This window comes from Halichondria panicea, chromosome 1 (genome assembly GCF_963675165.1).
Source record: "Halichondria panicea chromosome 1, odHalPani1.1, whole genome shotgun sequence".
Lineage (NCBI taxonomy): Eukaryota > Metazoa > Porifera > Demospongiae > Suberitida > Halichondriidae > Halichondria > Halichondria panicea.
Window position 1 is genome coordinate 2,418,448 of NC_087377.1, and position 11,982 is coordinate 2,430,429.

General features: G+C 39.6%; 1 long non-coding RNA gene across 2 annotated transcripts; it reads right to left on the reverse strand.

The window, feature by feature from the left end:
* Positions 1–2,501: 2,501 nt before the first annotated feature.
* On the reverse strand, positions 2,502–8,059 carry LOC135333261 (uncharacterized). Of its 2 annotated transcripts, XR_010393801.1 has the most exons (6): positions 7,929–8,059; positions 5,672–5,788; positions 5,256–5,534; positions 3,031–5,083; positions 2,858–2,976; positions 2,502–2,800 (listed from the first exon to the last, which is right to left on the reverse strand). It is a non-coding gene; the product is annotated as an uncharacterized LOC135333261 (long non-coding RNA). The 2 variants fall into 2 exon arrangements; XR_010393799.1 differs by lacking the exon at positions 7,929–8,059 and having other exon boundaries at positions 5,672–5,984.
* Positions 8,060–11,982: the final 3,923 nt, after the last annotated feature.

Consider the following 11,982-nt stretch of genomic DNA (forward strand, 5'->3'; position numbering starts at 1 on the left):
AAAGGAAACTGCTATTCACCTCAGATATCCCGGATTTTAAGGTTGCTGCTTCTGAGCTGGGTTACTAAGCTCCAAAAGGCTTATCAAGCCTGAAACTACTGCATGCTAGAATCTTCAAACAATGAACAAAAACAGCTTTACACAAGAAACTTAGTTTATATAGCAAGGGCATATGAGAGAAGTGCCCTTGTACTATGATACAGCTAATAAGTGGGCGGGGCTCACTTGCTTGCACTCTTATTACATGTACATGTACTGTGATTCCACCATAGATACAACAGTTTCTCTCTTGACTTCTATATCTATGATTCCACATTACTTGAGAGCTGAGCCAGTGATGCTATTGGAGCATCCCCACAACAATTTACATCTTCTATGTAGGAAAACATGGAGGAAGATATGAATTGTTGTTTTTGCACTGAAAATTGTGTGCTTTATACTTTATAATTATTGTGAATTCACAAAATTTTGCCTCCTTTGGCGGCCAGCCGCTTGGGGATAACGCCGCCATGTTTTGTCCTGAAATTTGGCTGAGAAAGTAAGCACAATGTTGCAAATATGGCGATAGCTATGCACAACATCGATTGTCTTACAGGCAGATCCAACATTGCAGAGCTGCATCAAAGCATTTAACTCTTATAGGTATAAGCATGAGTAACTTGAAAGGTAAATCTTGCTTCACTTTGAATTCCATAGAATAATAATGCAAACAATTTTGCTACTTTGATACAGAGTCTTTGCATGCATGCAGTCTTTGATGCTTTGTAACTAATAGAGCTAACCTTACCATAATTCTTTGACTTTGTTCTATCATAGATAAAGATTTCTGTTCGTTTATCTATGGTTCTATCGTGCAGAAAAGAGGGGGGCCTAATCTCACAGTGGGAGGCCTAGAATTTTAACAGATTGGACCCCCTGGGGGGCCTAAACTGTTAATATTCTAGGCCGGGGGGGCCCAAAATTTTTAAATTCTAGGCCCGGGGGGGCCTAAACATGTGGGGCCCTAAAATTTTATGACACCGGTGTCATAAAATTTTGGGCCCTGGCCTAGTTGGGCGGAGTCCAACCAACGCTGCGCTCTGGGTTGGGTATCAGTACACGTAGCAGTTTTGTTCCACCGGACTTGAGACAGAGTATGAATATTGTTTAATCTTTAAGTGGCTGACAACCGCATGGCTCAGGGGTGCGATATAAAGAAATCAATTAACTATTTGGATGGCTATTCTAGCTGACTGGATCTAGCTATAGTTGTTTTGGAATTCAAGAAAGACCTCAGACTCTTAGAGAAAGTAGAAGAATACTGTAGCCTGTAATATAAGATTTAGTACAGGCAGAAATAAACTTTTTCATAATAGTTAGACATCTAGCACAAGGAGAGGTATAGCCAGCTATAAGACTACCCCAAGGCTTCTGAGAAGCTTTTCGAAGACCAAAGAAGGCATACATAACACAGGTTTTGTCCAAACTAATGATCTAATCTTATTGGTAGCACAACAAAACTTAAAACAAAGACAAGTCCTTTTAATTAATTAATACATACTGTTCAAGCTTCATTCATAGATGCTAAGATAGACTATGCTTCTTTTCTAGTAGCCTAGATATCCAGCAGGAGCTGTTTCTGCATTCTCCAGAGAAATACAGTGTCCCAGCTCGCCTTGTCAGCTAAATTGAGCTGTAAGGTTTCCCACTTGAACACAGCAATCTGATTGGGCTGCAAATTTCTTGCAGTGGGAACAAAACTGCTACATGTACTGATACCCAACCATGAGCGAAGCGTTGGTTGGACTCCGCCCAACTAGCCCTGGCCCCATGTTTAGGCCCCCCCAGGCCTAGAATTTTTTAAAATTTTGGGCTAGTAGGTCTGGCCCCCAGACTAGTCAAAGAGATATAGGTAAGGTTAGCTCTATTAGTTGACAAAGCATCAAAGAGACTGCATGCATGCAAAGACTCTGTATCAAACTAGCAAAAATGTTTGCATTATTATTCTATCATGGAATTCAAAGTGAAAGAAGATTTACCTTTCAAGTTACTCATGCTTTACCTATAAGAGTTAAATGCTTTGATGCAGCTCTGCAATGTTGGATCTACCTGTAAGACAATCGATGTTGTTGCATAGCTATCGCCATATTTGCAACTTCGTGCTTACTTTCTTAGTCAAATTTCAGGACAAAAAAGTATAAAACACACAATTTCAGTGCAAAGACAACAATTCATATCTTCCTCCTATGTTTTCCTATACATAGAAGATGTAAATTGTTGTGGGGATGCTCTAATAGCATCACTGGCTCAGCTCTCAAGTAATGTGGAATCATAGATAAAAGTCAAGAGAGAAACTGTTGTATCATGGTGGAATCACAATAGCAGTTTCCTTTTTTTTATTTTTATAAAAGAGCAGATTCACAGAGGCTGACTTTGTTTTCAAATTGGGATTGTGGGTGGAGCTAAATCTACACATAGGGGAGGCACTGCAATCAAAATCAATTTGGTAAAGGTCGACACAGTAACACTTAAAAGCCATTTTCATTACACCAACCATTGTAAAATTAATGTTCAATAATGTTTGTATGTTCATTATCATAATTATTGTTCAGTTTGCAGTGCTCTTGCACACCAGAGAGAGAGAGAGAGAGTCCTCCCTCCATGCAGAGAGATAGTCCTCCCTCCATGCAGAGAGATAGTCCTTCCTCCATGCAGAGAGAGAGTCCTCCCTCCATGCAGTGTGACAGCCAGCACCGTCGCGAGTATGTGGCACTGCATCGCTGGCCCCCCGCCCATCCGCCCATGGGACCATCTGGGATATCTGTAGCAAATGTTTGTGAGATCTCAATTGAATACAGTTAAGGCAGCAATAACCAACCTAGAGGCTGTCCCAGTCCAGGTTATTAGAAGGTAGTCTGGCCACGAGACTAATTAGTTACATCCAGGTGGTTAGAATTTGCTATCCAATGGAGATTCTCATGTAAGAGTTGCTGTTGCCTACAGGGACAAAGCATCGTGTACATACATGTAGGGTATCATACGCACACCCACCTAACATGAGGGTGTGGCCATCATGTGGGTGTGGCCACAGTTGTAGTAGGTGTGGTCTGACCACTCCCCCTCCAGAGAACCAGTAGATCGAGTTCATTTTTCATTTACAGTATGACAAACGAAAAGGAAATGAAAAATGATGGGGAGCCCCAAAAGTATGATTGTGATGAGTTATGTATGATGGTTCATTGCAGCAGCTATCATTGCTTCAGTATGTGACGTGGTGGATACTCCCTCCAGTGCAGTAGGTCCCCCGGAGCCAGAACCATGTAGTGTGAAGGGTAGAGTTAGGACACATACGTAGTACTACCTCATACATGGAATTACACTATACAAGGCTTGAACTGTATAATTATATATAAAAGCTTATAATTATTTCGAATTAATCATCAGACCACCACAACCGATACGTAGATGTCACCAGCAGTCCCTCTACTGTCAGATGTAATATGGAGTTTTTTCTCTATAATTTTATTATAGAAATTCCGCCAGTTGTCCTCCAGAGCAAGAACCATGTAGTGGGAGAAATAGATTATTAGGGGGTACATGCATGCATGGGGTTAGGTACTCATGTCATGTAACACACAAGGCTTGTTACTGTATAAGGCTCAAATAAGAATAATTGTCAGACCACAACCGATATGTAGATTCTTGATAGTGAAATGCCAGTGTGTCGAATAAAAACGAGTTCTTTCTAGAGATTCTGCCAGTTGGTCCCCAAGAGCCAGCTAGAACTCTATAATGCATGTATGACACCAGGGGTAGAGGTTAGGACACAGAGCACACACATGTACACAAGGCTTGCTACGTAACTAGCTGTGTATAAGGCTCAATATTATTTTAAACTTGTTTGACCACAACCGATATAATAGATTCTTGTTTGAAATGCTGTCGATCCAGTGTCGGATATAAACGAGTCTTTTATAGAAGTTCCGCCAGTTGTCATCCAGAGCTAGAACCATGTAGTGGGAGAAATAGATTATTAGAGGGTACATGCATGCATGGGGTTAGGTACTCATGTCATGTAACACACAAGGCTTGTTACTGTATAAGGCTCAAATAAGAATAATTGTCAGACCACCACAAGCGACATGTAGATTCTTGATAGTGAAATGCCACAAGTAGTTCGTCCAGCGTGTCGAATAAACGAGTCTTTCTAGAAATTCTGACGGTTGGTCCTCCAGAGCTAGAACCATGTAGTGGGAGAATTTGGTTAGAATAGGGTTATAGGAAGTATACTATAGGTACGTCTGAAGCACACAATACATGCAGCTGGTGAGTGGTTCTACAGGGATGCAAGGTTTGAAAGAGACAGACTATAGTAAAGCAGTTGGTTGTTGGGGTAGGACATATCAGTAGTAATCATACATGTACGAATATACACAAGGCTTGATAGAATGGTGTAAGGCTCAATATATTAATCATTAGACCACAACCGATATGTAGGTTCTCGATATGCTGCCAGTATCCAGTGTGTCGGACATAAAAGAGTCTTTTCTATACAAATTCCGCCAGTTGGTCCCCTCCAGAGCAAGAACCATGTAGTGTAAGAAATAGATTAGGACTCATCAATATAGTACCAGGAGTGCCTGATAGTACTCATACATGCTAATATACCAGGCTTGCTTGATAACTATCTAATGCCAAACTACAACCCATAATTATACTAATCATGTAGATTCTTGAAATGTCACCATCTGCAGTGCAGTATGTCAGATCTGCCAGTTGGTCCCCCAGAGCAAGAACTATGCAGTGCGAGAAATAGATTATTAGGGGGTAGACATTAGTAGACACGATTTAAGGCTTGATATACAGTACGTATAAGGCTCGTCATAACTATCAGACCACAACCAGTCTGTGCGTGAGTACCACCATCTGCAGTGTTGATAGCCAGTGTCAGTGTCAGTGATGTTAGTAGAAATGTTCCAGACTTGTCTTCATAAGTAGTGGATAGACTTCAGTACTTCAATATAGTTCAGATATAGACTTCAATAGTTCAGTAGTGGATAGACTTGACTTCAATATTCCACCCAGTGGTCTCGTGTTGTCAGATCTGTAGAAATAAATCAGCATGTATTATTGAAAAGTTGCACAAGACAGCTCACACACACACACACGTGCATGACTAGACACACGTGCATGGCTAGACACTAGACACACGTGCATGGCTAGACACACGTGCATGGCTCACTGCGTGTATGGCTCACTGCGTAGCCAATTCTCACCATTTAATTAGTCAGTGCTCAAGAGCAGATACTGCCACTTGTTGTGTTATACTGCTGTCACAAAAATGAATAATTAAAGATACTGACTACTGTGAGGGGCCCCTCTCTAACAGAATAATAATGTCTGATATAATGAGATGACTGTTGAGTGCTTTTTGTTGTTGTTGATCGTTCGTTTTCGAATTTCGTGTTGTGATGAACACTATCTATTCGTGGCTGGGCGTATATAAGAATCGAATCGAATAAGAGCAATTGTTGAGCTTTAGTGGACATTTGCAGCTGTGAGAACAAGACAACACGAGGGTTAGCAATAATACATGACCAAGCAACAGCTCTAAACTATTACTGTGTACTGTAAAACATTATTTGGTGACTCCTTGATCCTATAGCTAGCACAGACAGACACAGACACACACCTGCAAGGTTTAGAGGTGGAGTAGAGCTTCTTGAGATGTAGAGACATGTTGAAGAGATCACTTCACTTTTGTAGAGACTCAGAGATGATGGACAGTCACATTGATACTGCAAACTTGCTGCAAATGTGAGGTTCAGCTTCTGCTTCAGCATTTATATAAATTAGTGCGCATGCGCCATAGATGTATAGGGGTGTGGCTAAATTCTAGGGGAGGGGCTGCGAAGGTGCGCATCAAATAGAATTAGTAAACAAATCTGTTCGAAAACTGTTGGCCGGTGTCATAAAATTTTGGGCCCCCCGGCCTAGAATTTTAAAATTTTGGACCCTCCGGGCCTAGAATGTTAACAGTTTGGACCCCCCAGCCCCACTGTGAGATTAGGCCCCCCTCTTCTGCTATCCTTTTCTGCACGATAGAACGAAGTCAAAGAGATATTATAATAAATTGGTAAGGTTAGCTCTATTAGTTGACAAAGCATCAAAGAGACGCATACATGCAAAGACTCTGTATCAAAGTAGCAAAAATGTTTGCATTATATTATTCTATCATGGAATTCAAAGTGAAGGAAGATTTACCTTTCAAGTTACTTATGCTTTACCTATATATAAGAGTTAAATGCTTTGATGCAGCTCTGCAATGTTGGATCGGCCTGTAAGACAATCGATGTTGTTGCGTAGCTATCGCCATATTTGCAACTTCGTGCTTACTTTCGTAGTCAAATTTCAGGACAAAAAAGTATAAAACACACAATTTCAGTGCAAAGGCAACAATTCATATCTTCCTCCATGTTTTCCTATACATAGAATATGTAAATTGTTGTGGGGATGCATCACTGGCTCAGCTCTCAAGTAATGTGGAATCACAGATAGAAGTCAAGAGAGAAACTGTTGTATCATGGTGGAATCACAATAGCAGTTTCCTTTCGGGACAAGGGTAATATTGGAAAGTCCTGACCAATTCGGGACAGTTGGCACCTATGTGCTTCGTGCTGCATGAGGCCTGATTCATAGAATGACATGGTTCAGTGTGATGGCTGTGAGACCAGTGGTATACTACTGTACACGCATGAAATGTGTGTGTGTGTGTGTGTGAGGAGAGCTGCATTCAGTAACTGGCACTGCATAAACTGTGAAGACCATAGAAGACTGTATTGGTGTATTTTGAGAATGCACTGTCACATAATGTTACCGCTGTTGCGCTGTTAATGGGGGGCCTAAAATGTTAAAATTCTAGGCCCGGGAGGGCCCAATCTCATGGGGCCTAAAATTTTATGACACCGGTACCGCCAAAATGTTAATAATATCCGCTGCTTAAGTATTGCAACACTCTTGCGACCGTATAGTTAATGGACAAAATGTAAGCTTTAAAGCACCAGAAAACACATGGATAGGAGAATATAAAACCAGTTATGGTAGGTAGGATTTGAAGGATACCCTTGCTGGCATACATAGAAGGGATAATGATGAGACAACAGGCAGGCTTTAATCAATTACCTCAGTAGATAGCAAACACATTAAAATCGAGACAGCAATCAAAATCCATGGCGTATGCAATTCCAACGCCAATTTTTTCTTATTTATCAATTGAAAACAACGTTGTCATGTATACTATGCATATGGTATAGTGGGTAATCATAACGGTGAGTAAAAATATTCGTTATTTTTGTGGGGAATCTTCATGGCCTACACGAAATTTTCACTTACGAAAACGTAGGTATGCTTATACAGTAACGCATACTATACTCGCGAAAATCACCATTTCCCATTCAGTGAAACGAATCTCACGAAAATTTACCCACTATAATTATACGGTAGTAAGACTTTTGCTCAGAAGTAGAGATACAAAACCTGTTCACATTTCTTAAGCTCAGATGGCACCAATGCAAAACTGTGAAAATACTTTCAATGTAAGTACAACCAGAAGTCTCGAGGTCAGCTGCGCGTTTACCTCCTCAAGAGAAAGCCACACACAGATTGAAGCCAGTACAAGAGCACTGACTTATACTTGTACCTCTGCTTCAGAGCAAAATGAGCAAATATAAAATTGCTTCTCCTCCAAACACTTCAAGCTTTTTAAACTAGTCCGCCAATTCTTAATTTCATAAGCTAAATGAAAACATTCTCCCTTAGGTATTACAATAGAGATATAATAATACAGTCCTACACTTTGCCCACTTTATGTGTTACCTCATTAAAATCAATTTAGCATGATTATAAATTAGGTATGGGCAAAGTGTAGTATCTGTTTTAATTTGTTTCACCTTATAATTATCACGGTGCTCGGACAATGGAAGATACCAGACTTGAGTTTCATTCTGATTTCTGTCACAGATCTTGATCCTTTGATATTGTAGAAACGGAACTTGCACGCATGCAGCAGTAATTCAGTCTGCAGTTGTGATGCATGTGTAGTCAGGGGGAATCAAAGTGATAAGAACACATGCATGTTCAATGCTGTTAACAAGGTGCAACAGAGAATTTCCTAACAGAAAAACCACAATAGATAATGATTTCTTAAGCCTAAAACAAGAGTACTCTTGTGTATACATAAAACAGCCCGTACACGCCACCTCTGTATTATGGCCAAAACATTGCTCCACAAATGTGTTCATTGCAAGCATTCTTCATGCAGATACAGGTACAGTTCATTTAGTCTAGAGAGTAGATTACCACAAATGTGTGAGTAGTTGTACTTAAATGTAAATATCTTTTGATTGGAGCATTTCTAAGAAGTGGTGTTGATACCCGTGTGTAGATGAATGACTGAACTACAACAAATCCAAAAATGTTTCCATGGAAACATAAGGTGGTGGGTTTGTGGTGATTAATAGAACAACAGCGAATTGTTATAGTGGGTAATCGGTTAGAGTAATAAAACAGTAATCTTGTACAGCTAAGGTTCATCACATAATTGTTCAATGGTTTAGGTATCCTGACAATCCCTTTATGGGTGTTACAAATGTTCACAGTGTTTATAATTCATGATTTACTGGTTTTCAAGTACACTTTTGGTTAGAGTAATAACTTTTGAAAAATTAATAGCTTAGCTTTCAAATTTCTGTAGTAAGTTTACAGATAAATGGGCTACATTTTGATACCAATAACATCCTATATGCTTATTTCATTGCTGAGATAACACTGAAAAGCTACATAATTTACTATTTTCTACTGTTTTGATGACATCGCAGCTGCAAACCACAAACCAATGATGCTTTAATCAACCACAAACGTAATTAAAAGTGGGCGTACAGTTATTGTACGCCCACTTACATTACATGTTAATTTGAGTGTCATCGATTTGTGGTTAGCAGCTTGTGATGTCATCAAAACAGTTGAATAGTAGAATATGTAGTTTTTCAGTGATATTCAACAATGGAATAAGCATAGAGGATGTTCTTGGTATCAAAATGTAGCCCATTTATATGTAAACTTACCAGAGAACTTTTAAAGCTAAGCTATAAAATTTTCAGAAGATATTACTCTAACCAAAAGTGTACCTAAAAACCGGTAAATGATGAATTATAGACACTGTGAGCATATGTAAGACCCATAAAGGGATGGTCAGGATACCTAAACCATTAATCTATTGTGTGATAAAAGTCTAAGACCTTAGCTGTTTAAGGTTAGTGTTTTATTACTCTAACCGGTTACCCACTATAACAATTTGCTGTTGTTCTATTAATCACCACAAACCCACCACCTTATGTTTCAATGGAAACATTTTTGGATATGTTGTAGTTCAGTCATTCATCTACACACAGGTATCAACACCATTTCTTAGAAATGCTCCAATCAAAAGATATTTACATTTAAGTACAATTACTCACACATTTGTGGTAATCTACTCTCTAGACTAAATTAACTGTACATACTATAAGGCTTTTCAACACTGCTATCACAGGTTTGGTTTGGCCCTAACGATATACTACATGGTACTTTTCTTTTGCAAGTGAAAGTCTGCAATCCACTGTGTGTATGCATGTGATGACTGAGAGGTGTAATGACTAGGACAGAATAGGACAGAATAGGTGTGGCTTAGTAGATTAGATGATAGATTAGGCATGGGTTCGATTCCCTTTGGGGACTTTTCTTATATTTTTTACAATAATTTCTCTAATACTACATACTTCCTCTCAAGTCATAAAATCAAGTTGGGGCATCGCCCGCTTTCACGGAAACCAGGCAACAACATTAATTTTTTTGTAGAAGTGGCCAAAATAGTTCAACTAACACTAAAAGTATTTTGATCATATCTAACAATCTAATAGTGGTTTTGCTGTGGCATGCACTCTGTTGAAAGTCACTGTATACATTTCCCACTCTGCACAAAACCCACAAGTGTGTGACTGAGGCAAAACAGTTGGTAAACCACAAACATAAGACACTACCTACTTCTCACAACTCCAAGGCATGGGGTCAGGACTGGGTAACAACTGTAGCTAGAGAATAGAGGACTGCAAGCCTCTCTGTACCAGCTATCCTCTCTGCACCAGATATCCTCTCTGTACCAGCAAGCCTCTCTGCACCAGATACCCTTGATATTGTAAGCAATTCCTATACTAGGTTTGTGAGCTAGTCACACAGACTGAATGTCTGGAGCTAAGAGTCTCCTCAGCATCGGGGCAAGGTACTTTAGATAGTTTTATATAGTTTTTTACATGTATACTGGAAAATACCCTCTAGACCTACTTTGAGTGTAACCAGTAATATAATACATTCCCCATACATGCACTCAGCAATACTATGCTCACCTGATGGGATGTTGTGGGGGGGGGCTGCATGGGGTAACTGGATTAGGACTCTCATGCAGGGGGGTGGGGTCTTGTACACCCTTGCAGCTGGAAGGCCTGGGAGAGAAAAAAGGATGAAATGTGAAGACATCTGCAGAACAACAATTAACGTTGTGTTAGCATGCATGATTGCTGAATACACTGTATATAGTTTATACAATTAATTTTAATTATACTGAATATAAATGTTTCCTCACTAGTGTAGCGCCTCCATGATTATGCAGCCAGTCAGTGACATCAATTTTGCTCGCTGGTTTGTGTTGTCACTAAGAGTTGAGACATCTGCAAAACAGCAAAAAACAGGCAATAATATTATTGTTAGCTGGTTGCAGAATACAGACTGCAGAATTATTAATGCACAGAATAATACTATTGTACATGTGACAATGACCTAACAGCAAAACTCATGCTTGCGCTTACTAGTTATACATATACACAACTATAGGATTTTATTATACACAGCAATCCACTTACCAGTTGCTTGGATGGTTGGAAAGACACCATTTTCCTCTGGTGAGTTTCTTCATCCTCCACGAGGAGGTTGTGCAATCAGATCTACGCATGTGCAGAAATAGTGAGCCCCACCCCCCTTCTTGTTTTTGCACACATGGACTGTTTCCCATGTTTAATATAGCTATGGCAGCTAGCTGTGGGCCTCAAAGATCCCACTTCTGTACAAGCCAACTCCTGGAAGGAGGAGTAGGTATAATGTTTGCATTCCCAAGTTTATGTTCATTTTTTATTCTGGTTCTCAATAACATTGCTGCTGAATTATTAGCAAGAGAGGGTGCATGTGATACACAACTGTTACAAGACTAATAGTTGATGGTTTCAAATGTTCAAGACTATGGACTTCAGAGAACTGATCTCTCGTTCCCTCGTGACATCCCAGCAGCTGGCTATCTTGTTAACTGCGATTTCTCTTTAGTTCACCTGAGAGAGAGAGAGAGAGAGATAGAGGTTACCATGCAAACAATGTAGGAGGAGGGTGTAATGTGTATAGAAATAAGTAAATCAATAAAATAATTAATTTTCAGTTAATAAAGGTATTGACTAAATATTGACCAGGTGCATGTTTCCTTTACCTTGTGAGGGACGGTATCCCAACTCTTTGAAATCGGATGTTCGTAGTACAACCTCAAATTTTGCTATAAAATTCTGAAAAGTACATAGCTACACCCATTATAATTATAGCCCACGCTATAGACAATTATTTTGGGCTTCAAATAAATCACGGATCTAAAAACACCATTTGGACGTTCCAAACACATTTATAAGGCAGACAAGAGCAATATACTGTGTTTGGTCCTGCTTGGTCTAAATACAGTTACCATAAGACCTCAATTTAAAGTGATACTGTTAAAATAATAATTAAGACCTCTGCCAGAGGTTGCTTTTTAATACAAGGCTTCATCTTCAGTGTGGCCTGGGATCGAGGCTAAAAGATCCCCTTCCTCCTACATTTTTAACTTGTGCAGTTCACCCATGTAGCCTCTACACAGGCTCTCCTTTTTCTGTTCTTTAT